Raw genomic sequence first — 6,000 nt, forward strand, 5'->3', positions numbered from 1 at the left:
TATTCCTGTAACACACTAACAAGATATTTCACAGTAAGAGTTACTTTTCTTTAGACGCCATTTCTCTGTTGCTGTTTTATTTTGCTGTAATTATATCCTCAAGTCAGATGTTCCGCTCTGGTCATTTTCACTTGAGCTGCAGTTTAGATGGGAGACTTCTCCTCTGTGACCTCCCCTCAGGTGAACTGACCTTTTATGGGATGAATCTGATCCAGGTGAACTGTTCTAGTCAAAACACAATACGTTGATTCACCTGCCCTCCCCTTGCTCTACCGTCCCGACAGTGTAGCATCAAGGTTATTGTGTCGTAACTGCAGGCTGCAGGCCGACTGCTCGAATGAGACAACACCTGGTAGACGTGATGCTCCCAGCATCTCCGCTCTCACTCGCCCGTAAAAACAATGATGTCATTTAAATATTGAGTAAAAAAGTAAATTCACTATTTTATAGTACTTTAAAATACATCTAAAAAATGTTTTTATTTTAATATGCATGAAAATAGTTTTTTTAAATTTTATTTTATTCTTATCTTTTTTCTCAATACTGAAAAAAATGTTGAGTTTACACTCTTTTATTTGATCAACTGGTTGCATAAAATAAAATAATCTGAATTCAGATATACTTTTAAAACAAGATTTGTTTTTGTGTACATGGCAAAGAATATACCAAACAATTTAGTTTGTTTAATTAATATTTGAACTCCAAAAGTCTTCAATTACTTGATCTTTTTCAAAAAGCATTTACTTTACAATGTTTAAAAATGCACAATTACCCTCATCACTGTCACTGCACTACTTTTGTAAAGCATCCTTGGGTTTTATGAGAACAGGTGATATGCAACCTTTATGCCAGCTGACCTTTAGCGAGAGTTACAACATGAAATCAATCACAGGCTATATTATCAGAAACAATCTTTCACTTATGTGTGGACAATTCAACAAATGGGGAGAGCATGCAAACTCCAAATATAGGCGAGCATGAACTGAAATTCGAACCCGGAAACTCTTCATTGTGAAGCAGACGTGCTAACCACTACCAATTATAGTAATCCCTCGTTTATCGCGGAGAATTGGTTCCAAATACCACCCGTGATAAGTGAAATCCGCGAAGTATGGTCACCAACAATAAGTACTGGGCAGGCTAATGAGTCAGCGGAAAGATGCTAATTCGCGATCGTTCTAACACGCGAAAACGGACTTCTAAAGGAATGTAAACGAACATTTGGAGCAATACTACATTGTCCTAAAGACTTTTAAATGATTTTTTAATTTGGAAGAAAAATCCGCGTTGTAGTGAAGCCGCGATAAATGAATTGTGAAGTAGCGAGGGGTCACTGTATTCGTATTTGGGAATGTGTCTCACTTTAGCTTTCGTTATGCTTTTATGTTTAAAGCAGTCATAGCTCACATAAGATTCAGAATGTAATGTTTTGTTGCATACACTGTATGCATTCACTTCTTATATAGTAAATAAATAAATTTATTTTCCAATTCATTTCCATGTCATAATGACTGTTTATGCTGTGTAAATAATATCATCACATCGTTTTTTGACAAGCCACTTAACATTCTAAATTGTGTGTTTAAATGGGATAGCAATGTTCACACATTGTGCATAATATCCCTTCTTCTATCACATCTCTTCTTCTATTCAGACTCCGCTGATGTAAATCGGATGCTGATGAATCTGTTCATCCTCTGACCCAGATAGAAACCACACAGCTTCACTTTTCATTCTCTTCACTTTGGACTCCCAGTATTTAGCCTGGAGCACAGAGCCAAGGATTGCTAGTAAGTGGAGGTTAGCAAACAAATGACGATGTGTATAAATAAAAACACGGCAATTATCTAAAATTTGCCTGGCAGCGTTTATCAGATCTATAACGCTGTCTGATCTCTCTGCCAATAATCGGCTACTTCCACAGAAAAAGCAGCAAAATGCCTGTGGGGGGGTGGGGTGTAAAGAGAGTGGGGGAGAAAAGAAAGCGCCGGGAAACCTACTTGAGCTTGAGATTCAGGGTTTAAACCTCAGGCAGGAAAAAAAAGTGTTCAGAGGTTGAATGAAGCTCTGATGATTACTCCTGAGGTGGTGCTGCGCAATATACTGTACGTGTGCGCAATTTATATGTAGTAATTTGTGCATACTCGCCCAAAAAGGACCTCCATTAAAAGCTTTCATTTTTCCTTTAATATTTTCTCATGTTTGAAACCAAAACTCTTAATCCAATATACCAAATAAATATGTCACAATTCCTGGTATGGGAACATGTTATTGTTTTGAGAATACAAAATGCGTAATGATTTGCGAATTACGTTATTCAGATGCATGATTCATGTGCACTAAATAGCAATTCATGTGGAAACTGCTCATTTTCTCAACACAGTTTATTAAGTGCAAAGCAGAAATATTATGTCAATAGAAGTCAATCCAATGCACTGGCTGTTTAGTCACTGACTAAATCCGTTTTTGTTGGGCTTACTAGAAATTCTGCTATGATCTATAGAATGTAGTTTACCTCCACCACAGTGTATGAATGTGAGTGTATGAATAATGTATCCACCTAATACGTCCAATATAAATCTGATACATTATCATTATTGTAATTATGAGAAATGGCTATAATGTTTGTAATGTCTCAGTATTTTTTGGATAGATTTGCGCAAATCAAGCATCATACACAAAAGCAAAATAGACTGTTGTCTACAGTGGAACCTCAGAATGCCCTAAGATTGTACAAATGCCAATTTGACCAAGAATCGGGGGGAAATATCCCCTTAAAATTTAAATAAAATATCCATTTTTATTTATTGGTCTCCTGGGTTTGCTTTTTTCCAGGAATTCACTTAAATATATGTGGAAAAACTTTGCAGTGGAAGGGCACTCGTCTAATGTAAGATCTAAGAGCATTTTTTTCTTCTTCATTTAATGCATCCTTGGTTCTTGATGGTAACAGTAAAAAGAATTGAGCTGATTCTTGCAAACCTTTGTCTTGTGAAATCTCTAAAGCCAATTCGGCCAGATGACTTTTGAGTTTTTCATGAGCTCTGTAAACAAATTTCTAACTGTTGACATCACCCTGAAGCGCACAGGGTGGAGGCTGTATGACATCACTCCTTTGGGGTTAAAGAGCGTCACTGTGACACGCTATAATCATAACGACGTGTTTTTTTTCCTGCATTTACACAGCTGAGGTGTGTGTTGTTGATTTGAGTCATGTCTGACACTTTAATTCCTTCCTTTCCTGTCCTGAAAGCTTATAAGAAAGCAGGCAGCCTGATTTTGACATACAGTCGCAGAGGATCATGTTTACCGAGCATCACTTGTTCATTACTAAAATGCATGAATTGCTTCATCATGCCCTAAATTATCTTTTTTTTTCGTATGTGAATTGACAGATTGATTTTCGTATTGCGTTATGTGACTCGGCAGACATTGAGTATTTTAATAAGATGCCGTATCTTTACATTATGAGTGAATATGAAGTGAAATATTAACGTTGACATGGTGTTCTAACTATAAATTGATGCGTGTGTTATCTGAAAAAATATCTTTAAAGACTTACAGTCTCTAAAATTATTTTAACCCAGAATGTGAAAATAATTTTTCCAAATATGTGAAAGGACAAATCGTTGTTAAGCTCTACAACTCAAGTGACCGTCACATCGAACATAATAAAACACTTCCTGTTAAACATCTTTACTTGTTGAACAAGCCACTAAACAAACAGCATGCATCTCAAATGTCAATTTGTAGGTTAGTTAAAATATGCGCTCCCTTCGGACATACAGTACGTTGATTAAAATATTCACTTCCTTTTGAGGCAGGTTTGTTTACTTTGCCACACTTAATTAAACATGATGTGACAGTTCTGTTTGGACTCATGTTTTGTGATTAAATATTTGAATAGTTTCCCTTGTTTGTATGTTCTTACTTCCTGTTTGTCAATCACCCAATCAGCTCTAAGCATACCCTTTTCAGTACTTCCCAGCTGCGTCTGTGAGATCAATCTGAGTGAAGAACACTCTAAAAGTCATATCATTTTTCAAGACAAAAATCTGCCCCAAAAGTTGCTCAAAAGCTTGAAACATCATCGTTACACCATACAGTGGATAAAAGTCTACACAGCTTGTTATATGTGATATAAAACAATAAGACCAAGCTGAGGCTTTTAAAACTTTTTCCATCGTTAATATAACCTATAACCTGTATAACAATTTAATTTTCTCAAAATCTTTTCTAAAAGGAAGTACGTATATACAAATAAGATAAATAACCTGTATAACAATGTAATTTTCGCAAAATCTTTTCTAAAAGGAAGTACGTATATACAAATAAGATAAATAACGTGGCTGCACAAATGTGCAAAAAAACTCCATCCATGCGCACAGTTAGACTGAAACAGTCGAAAGATGTACACGCACCCTGGCTGCTACGGCAAAACTTCCATCCATCCATCCATCCATCCATCCATCCATCCATCCATCCATCCATCCATCCATCCATCCATCCGTCCGTCCGTCCGTCCGTCCGTCCGTCCGTCCGTCCATCCATCCATCCATCCATCCATCCATCCACATCCATCCATCCATCCATCCATCCAGCCATCCATCCATCCATCCATCCATCCATCCATCCATCCATCCATCCATCCATCCATCCATCCATCCATCCATCCATCCATCCATCCATCCATCCATCCATCCATCCATCCATCCATCTTCTTCCGCTTATCCGGGGTCGGGTCGCGGGGGCAGCAGCTTTAGGAGGGACTCCCAGACTTCCCTCTCCCCAGCCACTTAATCCAGCTCATCCCGGGGGATCCCAAGGCGTTCCCAGGCTGGCTGAGAGACATAGTCTCTCCAGCGCGTCCTGGGTTGTCCCCGGTGTCTCCTACCGGTGGGACATGCCCGGAACACCTCCCCAGGGAGGCGTCCAGGAGGCATCCTAATGGGATGCCCGAGCCACCTCATCTGGCTCCTCTTAATGTGGAGGAGTAGCGACTCTACTCCGAGTCTCTCCCGGATGACCAATCTTCTCACCCTATCTCTAAGGGAGAGCACGGACATCCTGCGGAGAAAACTAATTTTGGCCGCTTGTATCCGGGATCTCATTCTTTCGACCCATAGCTCGTGACCATAGGTGAGGGTAGGAGCGTAAATCGACCGATAAGTTAAGAGCTTTGCCTTTTGGCTCAGCTCTCTCTTTACCACGACAGACCGGTACAGAGTCCGCATTACTGCCTGTCGATCTCGCGCGCCATCCTCCCCTCACTTGTAAACAAGACCCCAAGATACTTGAACTCTTCCACTTGGGGCAGGATCTCATCCCCGATCCAGAGAGGGCATTCCACCCTTTTCCGACCGAGCACCATGGACTCGGATTTGGAGGTGCTGACCCTCATCCCGACCGCTTCACACTCGGCACCCTCCACAGAACCTCCCGAGGGACACGGTCGAACGCCTTCTCCAAGTCCACAAAACACATATGGACTGGTTGGGCGAACTCCCATGCACCCTCGAGGATCCTGCCGAGGGTGTAGAGCTGGTCCACTGTTCTACAGCCAGGACAAAAGCCACACTGCTCCTCCTGAATCCGAGGTTCGACCTCCCGACGGACCCTCCTCTCCAGCACCCCTGAATAGACCTTACCAGGGAGGCTGAGGAGTGTGATTCCCCTGTAATTGGAACACACCCTCTGGTCCCCCTTCTTAAAGAGGGGAACCACCACTCCAGTCTGCCAATCCAGAGGCACTGTCCCCGATGTCCACGCAATGTTGTAGAGGTGTGTCAGCCATGACAGCCCCACAACATCCAGAGCCTTTAAGAACTCCGAGCGGATCTCATCCACCCCCGGGGCCTTGCCACCGAGGAGTTTTTTAACTACCTCAGTGACTTCGACCCCAGAGATTGGAGAGTCCGACTCAGAGTCCTGCTTCCTCAATGGAAGGCGTGTAGGTGGAATTGAGGAGGTCTTCGAAGTATTCTCCCCACCGACTCATGA

The sequence above is a fragment of the Syngnathus scovelli genome, chromosome 13 (genome assembly GCF_024217435.2).
Source record: "Syngnathus scovelli strain Florida chromosome 13, RoL_Ssco_1.2, whole genome shotgun sequence".
In the NCBI taxonomy this organism is placed as follows: domain Eukaryota; kingdom Metazoa; phylum Chordata; class Actinopteri; order Syngnathiformes; family Syngnathidae; genus Syngnathus; species Syngnathus scovelli.